Source organism: Magnolia sinica, chromosome 14, assembly GCF_029962835.1.
Source record: "Magnolia sinica isolate HGM2019 chromosome 14, MsV1, whole genome shotgun sequence".
Classification (NCBI taxonomy): Eukaryota; Viridiplantae; Streptophyta; class Magnoliopsida; order Magnoliales; family Magnoliaceae; genus Magnolia; species Magnolia sinica.
This window is the reverse complement of record NC_080586.1, coordinates 69,700,093-69,712,460: the sequence shown is the minus strand read 5'-3', so window position 1 is coordinate 69,712,460 and position 12,368 is coordinate 69,700,093. Positions and strand designations below refer to the sequence as shown.

The following is a 12,368-nucleotide window of genomic DNA, read 5'->3' as shown; positions in this document are numbered from 1 at the left end:
AAATTGAAATTTGATCTTGGAATGTTCAATTTAAATTGATTATTCATGCATTTTTGTATTATAGTTTATATATTTGTTAATTTATTTGTTTAAATTTTGAATTTATGAGAAAAATGCATGTTTTTGTCTGTGCATGACTAGTCGAGGACGTACTCAGCTAGTCGTGGCATGACTGGTTAAGGACGTCCCACGATCAGTCATGTAACGTGCTAGTGCTTTTGAAGTACAACTCAAGCACTACAAAATCAAGCTTCAAAAGATCACAAGTTTAAGCTTCATTATGTGTCACGATATCAAGCTTCATGAACTTCAAAGATCATCTATCATCTGAAGAAAAGAAGGTTCAATGTTCATACGTCATGTTCAAGGCATGAAAGACCTTAGATTGACTTTAGGGTAGGTCATTTCAGATATATAACTCAAATTGAATCATTTTATAAGTGTTTGATTTGTTCTTAGACTAGTCCTGGACACTGTTTGACTAGTCCTAGCACTGGCTCGACCAGTTCAAGAAATTTCAAGACTAGTCCTAAGTTTGTTGCAAATTTTTAAAATTTTTTGTTGAGCCACGACCAGTCCTGGAGATTGCACGACCGGTCGTGTGAACAGTGCATGACTCATCCTCAACTAGTCTTGCAGCTACGATTCGAACTCCAACGACCATTTCAGCACTGCATGACCAGTCGTGGATAGGTCACGACCAGTTGTGGTGGTCCCTCGACCGGTCGTGGAATGGTTTTATCCGATCGCGCTCAAAATTTCAAAAATTTGTTGGTCCTATGACCAGTCATGGTGTCCACAGGACTAGTCGTGAACGTGACTTTTGCACTTATAAATAGGGCACGATTTTCAGAGTTTGATATTCAATTCAAGTAAAATCAAGGGATCACTCTGAGAGATAAGTTTATAAATTTCTTGAGCTATATTGTGCTCATTTAATATTCTCTTTTATTAGCTTTTTATATTTAATTTTGTATTCTGCATTCCAATCTGGTTTGAAAGAGGGAATAATGAGTTCCCACTTCTTGGAATCAAAATCAAATAGAGCTAGCCTAACTTGATTTAATTTAAAATCACTTTAGAATCTAGAACCATTTCAATTATGAGTGTGGACATTGAAATTCTATTCGAACTTCTACGCCGATTTGGTTCTTCCAGGCTGCAACAAAAGGAGAATATTATATAGTTTACATTTGTGTAAATCTTCTATTTTTGGTTTCTTTTGAGATTGAGCTAGAAAAATCTCATTGTGTTGGTTATCTGAGGAGATCCAGAAAACTTAGAGTATGGGGTTTTTAAATTGTGTAAGCCCATTTGAAAGACACAATTGTGAGAGTTTTAGGTGGACCTGGAAAAACCTATTTTGATAGTGAACACTAATATCCACTGTGTGAGGATATTAAGAGTGGAGTAGCTGTGTCGCTGTTGTTTAGCAGTTAGTGTACACACAAGCGAACCACTATAATTCTTTGTGTTTGGATGTGTGGTTTATTTTCTATATCTTTTATCATTCAAGTTTGTGGGATGGTATTTGTGGATGTGAATGTTGTAATCGTTTACATTTCAAGCATTGTGGTGAATGTTGTAATAGCTTATATTTCCTTTCAGGCTATTTCCTTTTTATTCCTCTTCAGTTTGAGTTTTTGATACACAAACTGTTCTAGTAAGGTTGTCCTACCATAAACCTTTGGTTTTTATGGTGTAAGGTTGTCCTTAGAACAACATTGGTATCAACCTCTCAATACTAGAATTTTGAGGTTGCTTTACATTTCCGTATTGTGATTGTTTAAAGTGCTATCTTTCCTTTAATTGATTAAATTTTGCTGTTATCATTTTAATTTGGCATAGTCCTATTCACCCCCCCTCTAGGACATATAGGTCGGCTTTTTCAAATTCTTCAATCTTCATCTCCTAAGATCCATCAATTGCCTCGGTGATTCTTGAGCATCAAATCCATGCTTTTAACACCCTTTTCAATCTAAGCTCTTAAATTCACCTTGCAATACAAACATGAGTAAAATAGAACATTAAGCATTATCATGTTTATAAAACCAAGATATAAATGAGGGATAATATGCAATATTTGACCCTCAATACAATCCCTAACCCGCATTTTTCTAGTCCCGAGCAAAGTATACGTGAAATAAATCTCAATGCTTAATCTCCAAAACCTCTCTAGGAAAACAATCTTTTGTACACCTAAGTATGAATGGGTAGAATTAAGATATGAAAGTGGGGTTTTGAAAACTTAGATTCGAACCACATAAGCAACCAATGAAGTAAATTCATTGTCTATTAAATCGAACATAATTTGCATATCAAGTTTTTAAATGTGCTCAGTGAAAATCAACTTACTTCCTATATGAATACTATTAGTTCATCATGTTAGCCATACTCATCACTTCAAGATCAGTTTGAAACTCAAGTACTGATTTTTAACTTATCTCATTTTCCTTCTTTTTCCAGTCTTTGTTTTTATATTGACAGTTAATTTTTTATTCATTCTTTATATTTTTACATTCTTTTCCATATTTTTCATTCTTTTTATTCTCTTTCATGACCTCTTTGTCGATATCTGTTTTTTCAACTGGTTCTTTTCTTCTTTTAAGGTGCATAAAATTCTCCAGACTCGATTCTCACCATCTATAAATGATTCACATACTAATAATCAGAACTTCTAACATGTCTTACAGAAGACAAATTGAATGTGTCTTGTGATTTAGATTAGCATGATATTCACACCATCTCTTAATCAATTGAGCGCAAGAACTTAGGTGATAGATTACACAGTTGATCAAACTCTAATAATCCAAAATTCAATCTCTATTTTTATCATACCTAACGCATTCTTAAGTACACAATTAATCGCTTCCCAAACCGATTTCAACTTGAAACATTGAAAATTTTGATATGCAAATTATGGTCGATTTAATGGACAAAGAATTTACTTGATTGGTTGCTTATGTGGTTTGGTAGACAAATCAGTTGTTTTCTTAGAATTTACTTGATTGGTTGCTTATGTGATTCGACAGACAAATCAGTTGTTTTCTTAGTCTTTGAGCAAAATTTACGAAAATTCTTTTTTTTTTTTAAAATGAAGTATAAGATGCTTAATGTTGATGATTTGTTTCTTGAATTTAGTTGTTTAGAGATTTCAAAATCAGTTCGAATTATTAATCCATGATTAGGAGTTTTAAACAATGGTTGAGTTATGATTTCATGTGTCACATTTAACTTTCACATTAAAGCTTCAGTCAGCATTGAATTATTAACTTGGTGAATATTTAGCATGAAAGGAACCAACCTGGGGAATTTGTCCATCATGTTTAAAAAATAATAATAATAAATAATACCTAACTAAAAAAAATAGTTGTCTTCGAAAAGGCCACTTATTAAAGATTTTTAAAAAGGTTGACATAGCGTGAAAACCATCGATGGAAAAATCAAAAGCTGGAGGAATAAAAGAGGGAATTAAAAGATGAATTGTAAGGTAAGTTTCGATTTACGTTTTGGTTATCTTGAATGCTCTTTAGATTATCAATGTTATCGTGAAAATGAAGAATTGAACCTTTGATTGTGATAAGTCTAGACTTCATTATACACCTATGGAACTTAATGTTTGGAATTGTTCTAATTGATGGATTAATTCTTTGAACTTGATTATGAAGTTACCAAGTGCTAGAGTTTAGGAGAGAATAATGCTCAACATTGATGTATTTTGAAGCTCTATTATCTGGATTGTTTTTGAAACCTCTTCAGCTTATGAAAATTATACAATGGTTTTCGAAATATTTTTTTGCATACTTTACTCGAGACTAGTAAAATGCTGGTTGGGGATTGTGTTGAGGGTCAAATATTGTAAATTATCCCCCATTTATATCTTGGTTTTATAAACATGATAATGCTTAATGTTCTATTTTACTCATGTTTGTATTGCAAGGTGAATTTAAGAACTTGGATTGAAAAGGGTGCTAAATGCATGGATTTGATGCTTAGGAATTACCAAGGCAATGGATGGATCTTAGGAGACCAAGATTGAAGAATTCACATGCTAAATATCCAAGAAAACCAAGTGAGGAATGAAGAGAATCAAAGATTTGAAGTGAAGAAAAGAAATCCTGAAATCGTCCTGAAAAAGTATATTCTGAAACTCTGAGTCATTTTGTAAAATTGTGCAGAGTGAAGTTTATTTTGGAAAACTACGTAGAGTGAAGTTTATTTTAGCAAACTGCGTAAATTTGAGGTAGTTTTTAGAGTTTTCCAACTAGGTGCGAAAGTTGGAGTTCCACAACTATAAATAGGACTTCCTAGAATGTTCCTAGGGATTTTTAGGGTTTAAAGAGCGGAGCAAAAAGGTGGAGAAGCTGTCGCCAAGAGTTTTTCTTCTTCTTCCTTAATTATTTTCATGTTTTTCTTAAGAGACTTTGGTACAATCATGTCCATGGTTGGCTAAACCTCTTAGCTAGGGCTAAGAGGTGAAGTTTGTAGCATGATGAAATGTTTCTATTGCTTTGATTTATGTTTATGTTGAACTATATGGATTCTAATTTGATATTTAAGGAATACTTTCAGTTTTTAATGGTTTATTGTGACTCAAATTACAGTAGATCTGCAATAACTTTGAGTATATTCTTTTTCTGATTTGAGATTGTGAAATAGTAAGTTCTATTGTTCACTATCGTCTCTTGGGTATGGTAGGGTGATGGAATCCTTTATAATCTTCACAATTCTCCTACTTTGAGATTATGAGAATGGTAAATCCTGTTGTTTGCTATTGTCTCCTGGGCATGATTTAGTGATGGAATCCCTGCCAATTATCATAGTTCTCCTTCATTGAGAATTAGGACAATGGAGTTCAGATTTGGTTTTATTAATATATTTTGCAATTGGATAGAATAGACAATTCTAATTGTGTTACTTGAATCAAGCAAGAGGGCTCTCTGATCACTACAAGTGGATCCTTGGCACCCTAGTTCTCACCGTCAAATTCTTAGTTTTAATTACTGTATTCACAATTACTCTCTCAAATACTTCAGAATTAGTTTTATATATTCTTCTAATTCTACTTCTAGTTAATTTCAGAAACGTACAAGTTTCAGTCCCTATGGATTCGACCTCGGTCTTACCAAGATTATTACTATATTGCGACCCTACACTTGGGGTTGTGAACAAGTTTGTCTAAAAACTTGTTCACAACCCCAAGTGTAGGGTCGCGATGTGGTAATAAATCGTGAGAACAAGGTCGAATCCATAAGGACTAAACTTATACATATTTTGAAAGGAACTAAAACTATAACTAAAAAAAGATCTAAATCTAAATATGGAATAAAAGAGAGTAATTGTGAGGATTTATCAAATATCAAAAGTGAATTCACTAAAAGAAAAACGGGCAAAGGCTACGGCCAAAAACTGTATCAAAAGCCCTTTTGCTACAGATATAATCCATAGCACGTCCTTCGTTATTGGTGGGGTAGCTAAAGGTCTAGCTACGGATTATATCTGTAGCCATAGATAGCAATAGCTATGGATATAATCCGTAGCAATAGATACCAATAGCTACGGTTTATATCCATAGCAATAGATACCAATAGCTATAGATTATATCTGTAGCAATACCTTTAGCTACCCTACGAATAACGACGAACGTGCTACGGATCGTATCCGTAGCAAAAGGGATTTTATCCGTAGTAATAGATACCAATAACACCAATAATATCCGTAACAATAAATACAAATAGCTATGGATTATATCCATAGCAATAGATACCAATAGCTACAGACAATATCCGTAGCAATAGATACCAATAGTTACGGACAAAAGCCATCGCTATAACTACGGATTATATTTGTTGGTATTTTTGTAAAAATTGTAATAATACGACCTATTTCCATTGCAAGAACCTGCTGTGATTGACAACTCATCTAAGCTTAATGCTGATAAAAATATTATATAAAATGCAATTAGAAAAAAAAATGATGCATTTATTACAAATAGCAATCAAATCATACAATGCATCCTACATTCACATTTCTAAATAAACAATACTTCACTTTACTCAACCTATCATAAGAATTACAACTAAGGCATGCCCTCATGTTCAAGAAACAAATACACTCCAACACAGTAAACACCCTCCATATGCATTCAATAATGATTACATTTTTACAGAATATTCTTCCTTCAAACGATCAATTTCAGCAAATGCAGAAGATAGAGCTTCTTCTTTCCTTTAAACTGCAGATGTAACTTCTGTGGACTTCGACACAAGATCACTTTCAAGTTCTGAAACCCTTCCCTTGAGAAAATGATTTTCATCCTCCACTGACTTTTTTAGCTTGTCAGCCTGTATAAAACAGCATTTGTATACACAATGAAATAAGCATGCCTTTATACACATCTCAAAAGGAAGAAAGACAAAAAAAAAAAAAAAAACACTTATATATGAAGAAATAAAAAATGTACCTACAAATCTTCTAAACTATGGCAAAATCTAACATGAGTAATGTGTTCAAACCTAGGATGGACTTTTAAACTCAAAACCTAGGTTTAGGTTAAGCTTTAGGTTTTAGGTTTAGGTTTAAGTTAAGGTTATAGGTTATAGGTTATAACTTTAGGGAATTGAGAATAAGTTAAGGTTTAGGTTTAGGAAATCGGGTTCGGGATCGGGTTAAGGTTTGGGTTTTCAAGTTTAGGTTTAGATTTATGTTAGGGAGTTGAGATTAGGATTAGGTGTAGGTTTAGGTTTAGGAATTTGAGAATACATTTAGGTTTTAGGTTTAGGTTTAGGTTTTAGGTTATAGGTTTAGATTATAGGTTATAGGTTTAGGTTAAGGTTAGGTTATAGGTTATAAGTTTAAGTTATAGGTTATAGGTTATAGGTTAAGGTTTAGGTTATAGGTTTTGGTTTAGGTTAAGGTTATAGGTTATAGGTTTTGGTTTAGGTTAAGGTTATAGGTTTAGGTTTAGGTTTAAGTTATAGGTTTAGGTTAAGGTTTAGGTTTAGTTTATAGGTTATAGGTTAAAGCTTTAGGAAATTGAGAATAGGTTAAGGTTTAGGTTTAAGAAATCAGTTTTGGGTTTGAGATCGGGTTTAGTTTGGGTTTTCAAGTTTAGGTTTAGGTTAAGGAGTTGAGATTAGGATTATGTATAGGTTTAGGTTTAAGGATTTGAGAATACATTTAGGTTTTAGGTTTAGGTTTAGGTTTTAGGTTTAGGTTAAGGTTATAAGTTTAGGTTAGGTTTAGGTGTAGGTTATAGGTTATAGCTTTAGGGAATTGAGAATAGGTTAAGGTTTAGGTTTAGGAAATTAGGTTTGGGTGTGGGATCGGGTTTAGGTTTGGGTTTTCAAGTTTAGGTTTATGTTTAGGTTAGGGAGTTGAGATTATGATTAGGTGTAGGTTTAGGTTTAGGGATTTGAGAAAACATTTAGGTTTTAGCTTTAGGTTTAGGTTTTAGGTAGGTTTAGGTAATAGGTTTAGGTTTAGGTTTTAGGTTTAGGTTAAGGTTAGGTTACAGGTTATAAGTTTAGGTTATAGGTTATAGGTTAAGGTTTAGGTTATAGGTTTTGGTTTAGGTTTAGGTTATAGGTTTAGGTTTAGGTTAAGGTTTAGGTTAAGGCTTAGGTTTAGGTTTTATGTTATAGGTTTAGGAAATTGAGTATAGGTTAAGGTTTAGGTTTAGGTTAAGGCTTAGGTTTAGGTTTTAGGTTATAGGTTTAGGAAATTGAGTATAGGTTAAGGTTTAGGTTTAGGAAATTGGGTTTGGGTTTGAGATCGGGTTTAGTTTAGGTTTTCAAGTTTAGGTTTAGGTTAAAGAGTTGAGATTAGGATTAGGGATAGGTTTAGGTTTAAGGATTTGAGAATACATTTAGGTTTTAGGTTTAGGTTTAGGTTTTAGATTTAGGTTAAGGTTATAGGTTTAGGTTAGGTTTAGTTGTAGGTTATAGGTTATAGGTTATAGGTTATAGCTTTAGGGAATTGAGAATATGTTAAGGTTTAGGTTTAGGAAATCATATATGGGTTCGAGATCGGGTTTAGGTTTGGGTTTTTTAGTTTAGGTTTAGGTTTAGGTTAGGGAGTTGAGATTAAGATTAAGTGTAGGTTTAGGTTTAGGGATTTGAGAATACATTTAGGTTTTAGGTTTAGCTTTAGGTTATAGGTTATAGGTTTAGGTTTAGGTTTTAGGTTTAGGTTATCGGTTATAAGTTTAGTTTATAGGTTATATATAGGTTATAGGTTATGGTTTAGTTTATAGGTTTTGGTTTAGGTTAAGGTTATAGGTTTAGGTTTAGGTTATAGGTTTAGATTAAGGTTTAGGTTATAGGTTAAGGTTAAGGTTTAGGTTTAGGTTATAGGTTAAGGTTAAGGTTTAGGTTTAGGTTATATGTTATAGGTTATAGGTTATAGCTTTAAGGAATTGAGAATAGGTTAAGGTTTAGGTTTAGGAAATCGGGTTCGGGTTCGAGATCGGGTTTAGGTTTGGGTTTTCAAGTTTAGGTTTAGGTTTAGGTTAGGGAGTTGAGATTAGGGTTAGGTGTAGGTTTAGGTTTAGGAATTTGAGAATACATTTAGGTTTTATGTTTAGGTTTAGGTTTTAGTTTATAGCTTTAGGTTATAGGTTTAGGTTTAGGTTAAGATTAGGTTATAGGTTATAAATTTTGGTTTAGGTTAAGGTTATAGGTTTTGGTTTAGGTTTAGATTTAGATTTTAGGTTTAGGTTAGGTTTATGTTATAGGTTGAGGTTAGGTTTAGGTTTAGGTTATAGGTTTTAGGTTTTAGGTTATAGCTTTAGGGAATTGAGAATAGGTTATAGGTTTAGGAAATCGGGTTCGGGTTCGGGATCGGGTTTAGGATCGGGTTTAGGTTATAGGTTATAGGTTTAGGTTACAGGTTTAGGTTTAGGTTTAGGTTAGGTTATAGGTTATAGGTTATAGGTTTAGGTTTAGGTTATAGGTTATACGTTATAGGTTAAAGTTTAGGTTATAGGTTAAGGGTGTAGTTTAGGTTAAGGGTGTGGTCCCTGCAAATACAGATATAAACACGACTTGTCCAAATGGTCAAGCCCCTCCAATGCTGTCCATAAGAAATAGACAGCTTTATCATGGTCATAACAGTGGTTCCCACCTTCCAGGGATCCCCACTCAACATCCAGATAGCTCCGACGTACATCCGGATCTACTTCATCAATTTCAAGATAATATATAAACATAGGTCTGTCCAAATGGCCAGGCCACCCCTATTACTGTCCATAGGAATGGACGGCTTCATCATGGTCATAACAGTGGTTCCTACCTTCCAGGGACTCCCGCTCAACATCCGGATAGCTCCGACACACATCCGGATCTACTTCATCAATTTCGAGATAATATATAAACATAGGCCTGTCCAAATGACTAGGCTACTTCTTCAATGAATCATATAGTATGAAGGAAAGAAGACTCACCAATTTAACTAGCAAGGAGAGAGTGTGAGTGCTTGGAATGTCGCCATTTCTTTGAATAATGGATGCATATTCCACAATGCAATATGAGAATGAGTAAGTTTTTTAGTTTCTCTGACAATGCATATGGGCACAGATTTACAAATAAAGATTTTAAAGATTGTAAAACAGAGTAAATGATTATATTAACTTCCAAGTATCGACAATGCATATGGGTACAGATATTTTGGTGTGATACTAGCATTGCTATCCTTAACAGATAGTGTAGACTAGCATTGATTTTATGCATATGAGAATGCTCATAGAAAGCGAAATAAGTAAAAGCATGTAGCAATAGAGAGTCTATAGACATACTTTATAGTATTTGAGTAATTGTGGCCTTTTCAATTTGAAAGTTGGGAGCAATCAAGTCCCTCTCAATGTTGAAAGGAGTTAGTTCCAAATGAACTGATTTTAACAGCTCAAACCCTCTAAGCTGTGACAATGTCTTTCGGGTCAGTCAAGAACATAACATGCATAGAATTAATTGACTAGAGAACTACAAAAGCAATGACATACATTGTGTTTACGACCGGCATTATTGAGCTCATCAAGAATGTACTTCCTCGCCCTTGGATTTCTGTACAATGATTCGAAATCATAACGTTGAAAAGTCCATGTTTGAGAGGTCAGTCTACAAATATTTTAAATAGACTTTGAAGTGGTTCTCTTGAACAGTTGAACTTAATGAAAATCACATCAGGGCAATAAAACTTGCTCTATTCCAGTAGTTCTGTCAACCATCAGATTAGAATCCTTGGCATTAGCAATATCAAACCATCGAGTTGGTTAATTGTAAGAAATAAGGATGTGTTTGGAAGTGCCTCATTCTTAAGGTCAACAATTGAGTAGCATCAGGAAGCAATGGTTCCATGACCTTCCTGTATGTATCCCATTTCCATTTGGGGAAGAAAAAGCAGGAGAAACAGAAGCCTGCTTGATGTCGGTTCAATGTTATGCATCACCCTGCAATTCATGTTCATGCATGGTTGGCTAGAAAATCCTGCCAATTGTAGTTTGATGCTATGACCAAGGCTGCCTCATTAATCAAGTGATTCATAAATACTTTTACTGTTAGGAAATAAAATATCCCATTTGCATGCCAATCTATAGATTTGTGTACAAGCATCTACATATGAGTTTTATGAGTGCATGTTTGTTGCAACTTGCTGATCAGTTTTTATATTAAAACATTTCCAAATTATTTAGCAGACCTTAGTCATTTATGTAACTCTCAAACTAACAATAATTAACTATTTTGCAATATTTATGATCATTTATGTGCATTCTCAATAGAATTGATCATGAGGCAACCAAAATAAGCACCAGTTCTTCATGAATGAATATAAAGGATTGCATCAGGCAGCAGACAAAAAACCTTCTCAATCAGATCTAGCACATCTTGGTTATCAACAAACTCTATGTACCTCCAATTGATTTCCTCTTTTGTGTACTCTTCCTGTTCCATTTTGAAGACATGCTGCCAGTACATAACCCAAGAAAAAATCAAGATATTAGAGGTTTCCAAGATAGAGGCAACAACTTGTCATGGAGTAAGCTAACCTGGTTAAAATGCTCTTGCAGCTTCTCATTTGTGAAATTAATGCAGAACTGCTCAAAACTATTTACCATGAAATATAAGGAAATATCAACAAGGAAATCGAGATTGATCAATCATGTTATGCAGCAACAAAGTTGCTGGTGCTTCAGTTAATTAATGGCTTACCTATTACACTTAAAACTTTCAAAACCATATATATCAAGAACTCCACTTAATGATTTCGAGTTCGGGTCTTGCCCAATTGAAACATTGATTTTATCCACAAGTCTGTAAGATAGAAAAAGAATAAAACAAATTACTTTGATACTAAAATTAATACACCATGAAAACATTCCTTTCCAACTAAATGTATAAAATTCCATAAACAACTCCACCATATACAAGCTCTTTTACCAATCAAATAGGCAGGAGTATATTGTTTTTGCTAAACCATCCCGGCTAACAATTGCATTAATAGGATCTAGCGTTCTCGTAATGACTTCTTCAGGTCTCACCATCACACGTTTAATCAGAGCATCTTCCAAATTCTGGGCATCACACCTACCACACAAGATTTAGTCCAGATAAACTGATATTAACAAACAATCGTGATAGATAGCAAGCTACATTCCATTATATAGAACAAAAGGGAACATAGTTCTAGGGATATACATGAGAAGTTCAGCTGTCATTTTAAGATGGAATCTAGACTTTTCATCCTTAACGACAGATGAGTCTATCTCCTTTCCCTTTGTAAAATCAATATTACCAATATGAAGAATAGCAGCTACAACCCTGAAAATAGCGCTTGAAGAGAACAGTAACTATCAAAAATCTGATTGAGCAACCAAATCTAAGAAATAATTTCTACCCAGAGGTGGACCCAACATAGCATCAGATTGACAGGAGAAGGTTGACCTGTTCTTGCTCGCTGATTCCAACTATATCCATAGACCTCCTGGTTGCAAGATATTCATGAGCATCATTTACTCCATTTAGATCATAACAATTAGATTGGTTGAGGTAATGGAATGATTTAGGGTTCCCCAATTTGTACTTCTCAATATCTTGCAAGGTTGAGTCAACAATTCCAAAATCATGGCTCTTTAAGTATAAAAAAATGGCATATAGTCTTATGATGCAAAGAAAGTAAACGAGACGGCAGCTGTTTATCTCAGACAGATAAGGAAGTAAGTAAGGTGAAAGAAGAGAATAACTACCTTAGGTGGTGCTGAACAAAGAAGGTAAAAGCAATGGTAGTTTCTCTCAGGATTTGAAATTTGGCAAACACGCGATCTTTCAAGTAAGTAAGTTCTAATAGCTACTCCTGATATCCTTCCATTCTTGTCA

At 33.9% G+C, this 12,368-nt stretch overlaps 2 long non-coding RNA genes across 2 annotated transcripts; both read right to left on the bottom strand.

Moving 5' to 3' along the window:
• Positions 1-5,956: 5,956 nt before the first annotated feature.
• On the bottom strand, positions 5,957-9,619 carry LOC131225516 (uncharacterized). The gene is made up of 2 exons (XR_009161379.1): positions 9,443-9,619; positions 5,957-6,344 (listed from the first exon to the last, which is right to left on the bottom strand). It is a non-coding gene; the product is annotated as an uncharacterized LOC131225516 (long non-coding RNA).
• A 1,098-nt stretch (positions 9,620-10,717) lies between these two features.
• On the bottom strand, positions 10,718-11,818 carry LOC131225803 (uncharacterized). The gene is made up of 5 exons (XR_009161549.1): positions 11,691-11,818; positions 11,433-11,579; positions 11,205-11,306; positions 11,042-11,099; positions 10,718-10,958 (listed from the first exon to the last, which is right to left on the bottom strand). It is a non-coding gene; the product is annotated as an uncharacterized LOC131225803 (long non-coding RNA).
• Positions 11,819-12,368: the final 550 nt, after the last annotated feature.